General features: G+C 36.7%; 1 protein-coding gene across 3 annotated transcripts in view; it reads left to right on the forward strand.

Annotated features, from left to right (window-relative positions):
- tyw5 (tRNA-yW synthesizing protein 5) overlaps nucleotides 1–12,121 on the forward strand; it is a 45,449-nt gene that overhangs the window by 21,540 nt on the left and 11,788 nt on the right. The window lies entirely within an intron of this gene.

Here is a 12,121-nt window from a genome sequence, read left to right on the forward strand (position 1 = left end):
TCAACTGGAAGGATCTAGTCAGAAATGGGTTAGAAGAGCTCTCCATGAAGAGTGATTGAAAAGACGATTCAAAGTTACCAGACTAAAGATTTTGCATTCTAAAAATAGAAAATAACAGGGAATAAAATAAGACTCAAAAAACTAGGGCTTGAAAACCTGACAATTTGGGTGGATCAGCTCGAAAATGACCTGACAATGGCTCAGGAAAAACTGAAGGCCCTGGAAGAAAATGCAATGACATGGATAAATAACTGCTGCTGGATAAAATCGATCATATGGAGAATTTCAGCAGAAAGAATATTGTCCATAATCATCAGACTAAAAGAAGGGACTGAAGGGTATGACCCGGTGGGGTTCTTTGAGGAATGGATTCCACAAGTGTTGGGAACAGGAAGATTCAAAGAAAACTTGCTTATTGAGAGAGCCCACTGGAGACTCAGTTTCAGAAGACCAGATGATCAAAGACCACAACCAGTCCTGTAAGGTTTGAGTTATCAGGATTGGGAGGCAATACTAAGAGCAACATTTGAATATGCCAGGGAAAATAATGGCCCAGTCGAGTTGGCGGGTGGAAAAGTGCTGTTTTTTCGACCTTAGTTTTAACTTGGTTAAACAGAAAGGAATTTGATAGCATCAAACGACAACTTCGAACTCTGAACACAAAGTACTTAATGCTCTTCCTGGAGACGCTGAGGATCGATGTGTCAGAGAGACCTCGAAAATTCTGTCTACCTCTAAAGGAGGTAGAGACATGTATACAAGGACTATAAAGGGTACCTTTGAACAGATTGCAGAAAGAAAAATAATAATAAGAAAAAGTGAACTGTGAATTTAAAAACCAGGGTAAAAGTAAAAAGAGAGTTATATTTTGAATCTTTTTTTTAGTTAATTAAAGTAGTATCAAAATGTATAAGAGCTCGGTAGTGGGTGAATACTTAGTAAAATAGTAGAAGGGTGGATACCCCAATCTTAGGGCACCGGAGAAGGAGAGTTTTTACAAAAGGGTGCTGAAGTTAAGGGGAGGGGCATTCTTTTAGATAGTACCGCGGACTTTTTTCAAGGTCTTCTGGAGTTTCTTGTTTAAGTCACTGTCAGTGCAGGGGCATTGCACGTGCTTTTTAAAAGGGAAAAATCACTACTTTAGGAATAAGCTGAAGGGTCATATGGCAGAGCTAGATATGTGTAAATCTGATTGAGTGTAGTGTTAAAGTGTATTAGTTATAATGTTAACAGTTTAAATAGACCCATTAAAGAAGAAGATAGTCTTGGCACACTTTTTTTTTAAACTTTATTTAAAATTTTATGACATGAATAAAATAAAAATTACATTTAAAGAAATAATAAAAAATAAGATAATAAAAATTAGAATACTACATCATTAAACTACACAAATTAACCCCCCCAATAATTATAACACAACATTAATCATCTAATTTAAAATTAGTCCAACCCTCCCCCCAAAATAAAGAGTGAAGAATTAATTAACAATATTGTAAATAAAATATAAAAAAACCCACTTACAAAAAAAGGATAAAACTTAACAACAAAAAAATTACTAACAACAAAAAAAATATCAATACTAAAATAATACCCTTAAACATATATTTAAATCAAACATAATACATGTATTTAACAAATGAAATCCACTTTAAAACTAAGTTCAAATATTAAAATCATATATCAACCACATATCTGTTATTGAAAAAAAATCATAATTAAAAATACATAAATACAGAATTTCCATTAATACCAAGTTTCCTTTATAATTCATCGAGAGAACAAAAACATCCCTTAGAAAAACAATCAGATAAACTTTTTATTCCCTTCCCCTCCCCTTATATAAAAAAAGAAAAAAAAGAAAAAAGTTCAAACTCTTATAAAATTCTTCATATTCTTCATTTATAACATCTTCAAAATTCTCTATCGAAATTAACTTAATTTTATTAAACTCTTCTCCCTCAATGTATTTGTACTTAATTTTCTTCTTTTTCTTCTTATCACCTTTCCCCTCATCTTCCTCTTCATCTAATTCAACATCCTCAATTTTTGACTTATTATCTTCTGTGACATCATCCTCTTAAAAAAGAAAGGAAAAAAGAGAAACCCCCCCCCCAAAAAAAGAGAAAAAAAAGGAGAGAGAAAAAACCCTCCTAATTCCCTCTCAATTACAATCAGAAAACAAAAAGAGTTTAAAAAAAAAATTATTTATTTAAAAAAAAATAATAAAAAAACCTTCACTTCTTAACCCAAAAATTAAAAAGAAAAAAAAAACAGGTCGGAGGCCACAACTACCTCCTCCTGTTTAAACCGCCCAAAGCGGTAACTCCCCCAAAATATTGGGTGTGAGATAACTCACAGGTAGCTGATGACTTCTGGAAACTAGTGCCCACCCAGTTCCCTCTCCCAACTCCCATTTCATTAAACTATCATCATTATTTAAACTATATAAACTCTTCTCAAAAAAAAATAAAAGATTTTTTTAAATCAACATTACCACTTCGGTCACCATTGCTTCCATTTCTTTTAAAAAAACTGGATCCCACCTTACATCTCTACTCTCTTTGGAGACCTTGAAGGACTACATCGTTCCTGAAACTGCATGATTGGTAGAGACTGAGCAAAGTCCATAACCTCTTTAGGATTGTCAAAGAACTTTGGCTAATTCCATCCTAAAAAATCTTCAGTACTGCAGAATACCTGAATGTTCCCTTATGTCTTTTTTTCCACAACCGTTCTTTCACAGAATTAAATTCGCGTCGTGGAAACATAATTTCTTGACTCAAATCTTGATAGAAGAAAACAGGATTATTCTGAACCATCAAAGGAGATCTATTTTGCTGGGCATTTCTAATAGCCGTACGTAAAATTGTCTCTCTGTCACAATAGTTTAAACAACGGATCAAAACAGATCTTGGATTCTGTCCTGAAAAAGATTTTCTTCCTAAAACTCTATAAGCACGTTCCAGTATTAAACCTTCAGGGAATTTATCCTGTCCTAACACTCGTGGATCCATTCAGTAAAAAATTTTCTTGGATCTGGTCCTTCTATGCTTTCTGGCAAACCAACAATTTTCACGTTGTTCCGTCTAGATTGATTCTCCAAATAATCAACCTTTTTTGCTAAATTTTTATTTTGGATCTGCAATGTTTCAATTATTCTATTTTCATCTTGCAGTTGATCCTGTGCATCGACTAAACTTTGATCACACATTTCAAATCTTTCAATGGTTTCAAGCTTAAAAGCTCCATTAATGACTTCCGCCATCGCATTAATCTTGGAAATAAACAGGTTCACAAAATTAGCTAAGTGACTCGATACAGAATATATCTTATCTTCAAGATCCTTAACAGACATTTCAACAGAAGTAGATTCAGGCATAATGGGGTCTTGCTGTTCCTTAGAGACCACGGGATCTTCTGTCCCTTCCCTTAATTTAGTATCTTTTCTAGCAGTTTGACTTCGTAAAAAAATCCCTCTCAAAGTCCCCCCAGCAATGCCAGGAGACTGAAGATCAGGGTTATCTTTAAGCCAAATCTCTTTAATCATCTTCACTGAATCGATGTCTGGAAAAACCGTTGTAATTGGAGATGCATTTTGCAGCGCCACCACTATAGCAGTCGAATGACAACTCTTTTACTCTCCAGCTGCTGGCGCCCCAGCTGATTCAACTGTCAAAGCCTCAGCAACAACATCTGCAGTGGCCACCGTGCGAAACACTGGCACCCATCCAGCCCCTTGTTCTGAAAGCTGTTTAGTGCGACCTTCAGAGAGCCTCACCGGCTTAAAATGAAGCTTCAATGCCAAACTCTGCACGTCCTCCTCTGGATCCATTCTACGTTGAGTCCTGGCTTCTTGTAAACAAGTAGGCTCAGACAATTTCGGAAAATGTAGTTTTTTAACAGTCTGTTGATATTTTCTTTTACCTCATTTTTTGCATATAAACCATTAGGCACTAATCCAACACCTTATTATTTATAAATTTTTAAAAGAACTTTAACGGGCACTTAAAGACAAAACAATAAATCAGAGTCAGGAGAGGTCTGGAAGACACGTCTGTTCCCTACGCCATCTTGCCACGCCCCCCTAGTCTTGGCACACTTGATAAAATTAAAGTGGACATCATTTCCTATAGGAAATGCACTTTACAAAATTGGAACATTATAAATTAAAAAGAGACTGGGTGGGACAAGTCATTTCATCAAATTTCAGTTCTAAAGCAAGAGTGGTGGCAGTTTTAATTAAAAATATACAATACATTGATTCAGAGGGAAAATTTGTAATGGCACATTGCTGAATATATGCAGATTCCTGGATGCTTCTGAATATTTATGCTTTGAATTTTGATGATGAATCCTTTTTGCAGTGGAATTGGTTGGGGGTGATTTTAATTTCTGCTTGAACCCCATCCTTGATAAATCAGCAAAGACTGTGACAAAAGCAAAACCTGTGAAAGTTACTTTATCTTATATGAAGGATTCAAATTTGATAGATGTTTGGAGACAGTCACACTCCAGGGCGAGATATTATTAATACTACTCAAAAGGTTCATGACTCTTGTATGAAAATTGATTTTTTTTTAAAAATATATGCACAATTGGAGAACAGTGGTAGAAATGGAATACCTGACTAGATTGCTATCTGCTCTGCTGACCCTCATGATACTGATGCCAGAGAAACAAGAGAGTGTTTATAGATGGCATCTTAATTCTACACTGTTGAGAAGGATGGATTTCTGTAATTTTATATGGGGACAAATAGAATTGTTTTGTGAAATGAATTGCCCCTCTGCCAAGCCTTATTTAAGGGGACAGATAATTTCACATCCTTAAAAAAAAAATGAAGGAACACGTGGCAGAGGTTTATGGTCTGGAGAAAGAAATAACAGCTGGAAAAGAGTTCAAGAGATAGGGTTCGAAAGATAAATACAACAACTTGCAAAATAAAAAAATTGAAATATAATACTTTGCAAACATATAAAATAGAAAGAACTATTTTAAAATCAAGCAGAAATATTATGAATTTGGAGTTAGAGCATATAAAATTCTGTCGTGCAATTAGAGGCGGAAGAGACATCAAGGATGATCAATGCAATCCAAACAGAGCCTGATAAATTAGCATATAATCTAAAAGAAATCAATGACACTTTTAAACAATATTATACAAAACTATAAGTCAGAATTGCTAGATAACTTTAGGGAGATAGATGAATTTCTCTCATTGATTGAATTGGGGAAAAAAGATCAGATGGAATTGGATGCCCCCTTTCCCAAAGAAGAGATTGGAAAAAGTTTTGAATACATTACAGGCAAATAAATCACTGGGGGAATTATAGACAATTCAAAGATTCTTTGTCTCTTATTATGGATGTGGTAAACAAGGCAGCGGACACTCGCTCTCCCTCAGTCCTTCTCAAACAGCGATTATCACGGTGCTACCGAAAAAGAGAGATCCATTAAAACTGTCATATTGATCTATTTCTTTATTAAATACAGATTACAAGATTCTGGCTAAATGCTAAGGTAAAAGACTATGGCAATATTTACCTAAATAGATAAATCCAGATCAGGTAGGCTTTGTTTTTAAAATAAAAAAGACACACTGAATCATTTGAGCATATTATTCAATATAATTCATCTGGCTAGGTTTTAAAGTGAACCTGAGTATAACCGTATCTTTGGATGCAGAATAGCCACTTTTATCAAAGTATTAGAAAAGTTTAGAATGGGCTGAATATTTATTAATTGGATAAAAACCTTTTTATCATAATCCACAGGCCAAAATTATAACTAATGGTCAGATTTTTTTTAAAGTAGATCCAATAGGCAGGGTGCCCACTGTCACCAGGTCTCATTGTTTTGGCAATTGAACTATTAGAAGAGACAATAAGGAAGGATCTCGATGTGAAGGGATTCAAAGTTGACCAGGAAGATCATGAAATCAGTTTGTTTGTAAGTGATGTGCTGTTATACTTATCAGACCCTGATGAGTCTTTGGCCAAACTGCAGAACACACTAGAGAAATATGGGAGAGTGACATAATTAATTTGGAAAAAAGTGAAATTATGCCATTAACAGATTTTGATTATGAAAGATAGCAAAAAGGAAGTCAGTTTAAATAGAAATTGGAAGGAATTAAATATTTAGGAATAATGTTAGATAATAACAGAAGATGCATAAAGACTTGCTTATCGCCCTATGCTTGGAAAGATAGAAGACGATCTATAAAGATGGAAAAATTTGCATGTTACTTTGAGGGTTAATTGTGTGAAAATGAAAGTAATGCCGAGACTGCAATACCTCTTTTAGTCATTGCCTATTCTCTTGCCTCGGAATTTTTTAAAGATACTCAATAGTCATGTAAGACAATTACTTTGGAATAATAAATTGCCTAGAATCTCCATGGAGAAATTCACATGTGAATATAAATTGGGGCAATTAATTAAGACTGCTGGATTAAAAAAAAATATCTAGCAGGCAAGGTTCCTTTCATCCTTTTTTTGAAGAGGAAAGCTCTCCCTCATGGATCCAAATAGAATTACATACAGTGAGGGAAAGGGCAGCGAAGGATTTTATTTACAAATGGAATGTTTAAATTAATAAATGGATAATGCCATTTTAATACATATGATTTAAAATTTGGCATGAGATCAATGAATGTATTGGAGAAAAAGCACCATTGTGCCAGAATGAATTATTGCCCATGAATTTTGGCCGTAAAATTCTAAATACCTGGTGTGAAAAAGGAATTGGGCATATTGAAGATTGTTACAAGGAGTTACTTAAGTCCTTTGAAAAATGTGACTTGAATAAAACCTTCCACTGCTTTCTTCAATTAAGGTTCTTCTTGCGAGAAAAATGGAGTCCCACAATGGTTCTGACTTCAAGTAATGAAGTGGAAGTGAAGCGAAGGCTGGGAAATGCACCTAAATTTATAACTAGGATGTAGTTTGTTCTCCAAGCTAAAAGTGTTAAGCTGGGCCTACAAAGGTTGAGAGAGAGGTGGGAGTCGTACTTGGGTGACAATAGAAAATAGGTGCTGGAGTAGGCCATTTGGCCCATCAAGCCAGCATTCATTTAGATCATGGTTGATCTTCCACTATCAGTACCCTGTCCCTACCTTCTCCCCATAATCCTTAATTCCACTGTCTACAAGAACCTTATCTAACTCCCTCTTGAACTTATCAAGAGAACCTGTGGCAAAGCTTTCCACAGACCACCAACTCTCTGATTAAAAACATTTTTTCTCATCTCTGTCCTAAAGGGCCTTCCCTGTATTCTTAAACTATGGCCTCTAGTCCTAGTCTCCCCCAACATCGAAAACATGAAATCTCTTGTCCAATCCCTTAATAATCTTTCATCTCAATCATATCTTCCCTCATCCTTCTAAATTCCAACGTATGCAACCCCGGTTTATCCAACCTTTTAGCATACGTCAATCCCGCCATCCCGGGAACTAACCTTGTGAATCTATGTTGCACTTCCTCAATAGCGAGAATGTCCTTCCTCAAATTAGGAGACCAGGACTGGACACAATACTCCAGGTGTGGTCTCATCAGGGCCCTGTACAACTGCAGAAGGACCTCTTTGCTCCTATACTCTATTCCCCTTTTTATGAAGGCCAACATGCCATTTGCCTTTTTCACAGCTTGTTGAACCTGCATGCTAGCTTTTAGTGACTGATGTACAAGTACTCCTAGATCATGTTGCACTTCCCCACTCCCTAACTTGACTCCATTTAAATAATAATCTACCTTCATGTTCCTGCCATCAAAGTGGATAACCTCATATTTATCTGCATTAAACTGCATCTTCCATGCATCTGCCCTTTCACTTAACCTGTCTAAATGCCCCTGCATTTTCCTGACATCCCCCTCACACTGTCACCCAGTTTTGTGCCATCTGAAAATTTGCTAATGTTATTTACAATCCCCTTAACTAAATCATTAATACATATAATAATCAACTGAGGGCCCAGCACCGAGCCCTGTGGGACCCCAATTGTCTCATCCTGCTATCCTGAAAGTGATCCATTCATCCCAACTCTTTGTTTCCTGTCTGTCAACCAATTTTCTATCTATGTCAGCACCCTACCCCCAATACCATGCTCTCTGATTTTGCTTGCTAATCTTCTGTGCAGAACTTTATCAAAAGCCTTCTGAAAGTCCAAGTACACCATATCCACTGGCTTTCCCATACCAATCCTCCTCGTCATTTCCTCAAAAGAAATTTCAGAAACTTAGTCAAGCATGATTTTCCCTTCAGAAATCCATGCTGACGTAATGAAGATCATGTTGTTTCTTCTTTTATAATAGATTCTAACATCTTCCCCACTACTGACGTCAGGCTAACCGTTCTATAATTACCTGTTTTCTCTCTCCCTCCCTTCTTAAAAAGCGGCACAACATGAGCCACCCTCCAATCCACAGGGACCTCTCCTGAATCTATAGAACATTGGGAAATGTCAACCAATGTGTCCACAATTTCAAGAGCAACCTTCCTAAGCACCCTGGGATGCAGTCCATCAGGGCCTGGGGACTTATCAGCCTTCAGTCCATTCAATTTACTCAAGACCTATTCCAATTCTGGATTTCCATCAATTCCTCCATTACTGTTGGAATTTCTATCGATTCCTTCAATACTGCAGGAACTCTGCCCCCTACCTGACCTTTATCTGTATCTTCCCTGGTGAAGACAGATCCAAAGTATCTGTTAAACTCGTCAGCCATTTCCTTGCTTCCCATAATAATTTTGCCCATTTCTGTTTGTAAGGGCTCAATTTTGGTCCTAACTAATTTTTTTCCTCTTTACATCCCTAAAGAAACTTTTATTATCCCCTTTTATGTTATTGGTTAGTCCTCCCGTATCGCTTTCTTAGTTATCTTTTGTTGTTCTTTGAAGGTTTTCTGATCCTCCAGCTTCCCACTCCTCTTTGATATATTATCCTTCCTCTCCTTGGTCTTGATACTGTTCTTGACTTCCTTTGTCAGCCATGTTTTCCTTTGCTTGCCTTTCTTCCTCTTTGGAATGAAATGGTCCTAAATCTTTTGAAAATTTTCCAGAAATACTTGCCATTTTTGTTCCACTGTTCTCCCTAGCCAGGGAATCCTTCCATTGAATTTCAGCGAGCTCCTCCCTCATGGCGGCATAATCCCCTTTATTCAACTGTAATACTGATATTTCTGACTTTTTCTTCTCCCTTTCAAATTGAGTATTAAAACTTACTGTATTACGGTCACTGTTATCTCATGGTTTCCCTATTTCAAGGTCCCTTATCAAATTGCATCATTACACAACACCAAATTCAGAATTGCCTTCCCCTGGTGGGGTCCATCATGAACTGCTCTAAGAATGTATGCCAGACACAATCTATAAACTCACTTTCTTGCAGTCCTGCACCAGCAAGATTTTCCCAGTCTACCTGTATGTTGAAATCCTCCATAACAACTGTATAATTTCCATTCTGACATGCCAATCTTAACTCCTGATTTATTTTGCCTCCTATATCCGAACTACTATTTGGGGACCTTTAAATTGACTCCCATTATGGTCCTCTTGCCCTTGCAATTTCTCAACTCTATCCAAACAAACTCTACTCCACCTGCTTTTATGTCACTCCTGTCAAGGGACTGAAAATCATTCCTCACCAACAGAGTCACCTTACCCCCTCTACCCATCTGTCTGTCCTTTCACTAGGACATATACCCTGGAATATTAATTTACTAATCCTGGTCCTCCTGCAGCCATGTCTCTGTTATTCCTATAAAATGATACACTCTAATATGCAGTTGAGCCTCAAGCTCATCCATTTTATTTCTTATACTCTGTGTCTTCATGTATAATACCATACTCTCTGATCCCTTTCTCCTCCTTCTGCCCTTTTAATTTCACTGCCTATCTGAACTTTTCCTATTTTATCTTTCCTATCCATTGCCCTATCACTCAGGTACCCATGTACCTCCTATCAATTACCTCTTCACTCTCCTTAATGAGCCGCAGGTCATCAAGCTGCAGTTCCATCTTCCTAATTTGGTCCTAAAGGAGCTTCATCTCTGTGCACCTGGTGCAAATGTGGCCATTGGGGAGGGTGACAGTCACCCATGGTTTCAACATCTGACACCCAGAACAGAGCACTAACCCCATAGGCATGACTCTGAAATTTATATTAAACTTAATAAGAAAGGCAAATAATAAAGCTTACCTTTCTCCTCGCCTGCTTTCACCGAAGTCTGTTGAGCCAAAGCCTGGAAGTCCCAAGTCCCACTCAATGGAGAAAATTACTTACAATTTAAAAAATAAATATGGCACATTCATTTAAGATATGGCAACTGTACTTGGATTATGTAGGGATCGAATTATAAATTTAACCCTTCGATGTATGTAACGATGTGATCTCCCTGAAAAATAATTATGAAAAATGAGAGCTCTGTCAATAGGTGAAGTTGTATTTTTGTATTTGTGGGGGGGGGGGGGGAATTTTGCAGATATTTAATATATTTGGCGTGTATAAAAGTTTAAAGATTGTATGAATTTATTTACGGAAAATGAAAAATAAAATATTAAAAAGAATATTTCTCATCTTTTCAGCACTTTTATTAAGGAAGCAACCAAGTTTTCCCTGTAGTCATGCAGTTTGCCTTAATCCCAGTATATGATAAATCATCATTTATCTTTTTGGAAAGATGCTCAATTTTTACTCTTCAAGCTAGTTTCAAGATATGACCAAGAGAGCAATTACAGTTAGAAATATGTATTTCCTGGGTTTCCAACTGTATCTTCACCAGCATCCCCACTTTGTTTGATTTTTAATTTTTGATAGAAGATATTCAATTTATTGGAAATTTGAAATAGAAATATTAGAAAATGCTTTGTGTTCAGTAAGAAACTGAGTTTCTGTTCATTCGGATGAAAGTCATTAAAGTGCTGTTTCTCTCCATGGAAATGAGCCAACTTAATTTCCATCTTTTTGTGTTATATTTTTTAAAAAGTTGCATTACCTTAGAACAGGAGCACAGAAAGTATTTTTTTATTTTTCTAATTGTATGCCTCATTGTAGCATTTTACATTTTTGTATATTGATGGATATGTTGTTTTCTGCTGAGCGTAAATATTTGCATTTTATTTTTTCAAATCGCGCTTATTTAAAGATTACATCATGCATTCTTTGGGAACTGATGAAAGACAACTTAGCAACTTATATTCAGTATTCTGATTGTTTATCCTGTTTTGTATGAAGATTAGGAACTGAATAATAAAAGGGACTCTTGATGCTCTGTCTTGTTGGTCTCCTGTAAGGAACCAAATATCATTTGAATGCAGTGTTCTTCAATGTAATGCTCTCTGATGATGCAATGCAGAATCCCCCCTCCCCACATGCATTTTACCCTATTTTTACATTGACCCATTAGCAGGTGGGGTAAAATATCCAGGTCAATACCAAATGCTCTTGAAACAAAGACTTGCATGCTCTTACAGTATTGTGACAGAGTATATAGAGATGTTTGGGAGATAAATTGGGAAAGGTTTGTTAGAGCAGGTCACACAAGCACTTTAAAACACAGAATTTTTGCAGGAGCTTTTGCAAGAGGGCTCAGACTCATGAGGGACTGTTATTTGAAAAAGGCAACAAATGTAACAACGGGCAGTAGCAGCTTTGTCTGGAAAAGAGCACTTACAGTCTGGAAGGTCATGTGATCTTTTCAGACAGAGCAGAAAAAAATAGGTTGCTCTGAGAGTTGGAAGGGGTGAGAGAGAGAGGAGAAACACAGACTTCAGTTCCAGAGGGACAAGCTGGCAAGCTTTGGAAGACGGCCTGATCAAAATAGAGGACTGATTGTCCGGTATTTCCTTTGGAATAGGAGAAACAGAAAGGAACTCTGTGCTGACCTGAAAGAAAGAGGTCATCATCTGGAGAAGCCTGAAAGGGGCAAGTTTAGTCAGCAAGACCAAAGCCTGGTGAACTTTATTAATGTTAACTTCTGTGCACAGTATAAGCACTGCCTGCAACCAGAGATTGGACTGTGAACCAAAGAACTTTGCTGAACTCACACACACATGTGCTTAGAATTAGAAGGGGGTTAAGTGAGTCAATAGAGATAAATTAAAGTTTGATTCTATTTTCATG

Source organism: Narcine bancroftii, chromosome 4 (genome assembly GCF_036971445.1).
Source record: "Narcine bancroftii isolate sNarBan1 chromosome 4, sNarBan1.hap1, whole genome shotgun sequence".
Classification (NCBI taxonomy): domain Eukaryota; kingdom Metazoa; phylum Chordata; class Chondrichthyes; order Torpediniformes; family Narcinidae; genus Narcine; species Narcine bancroftii.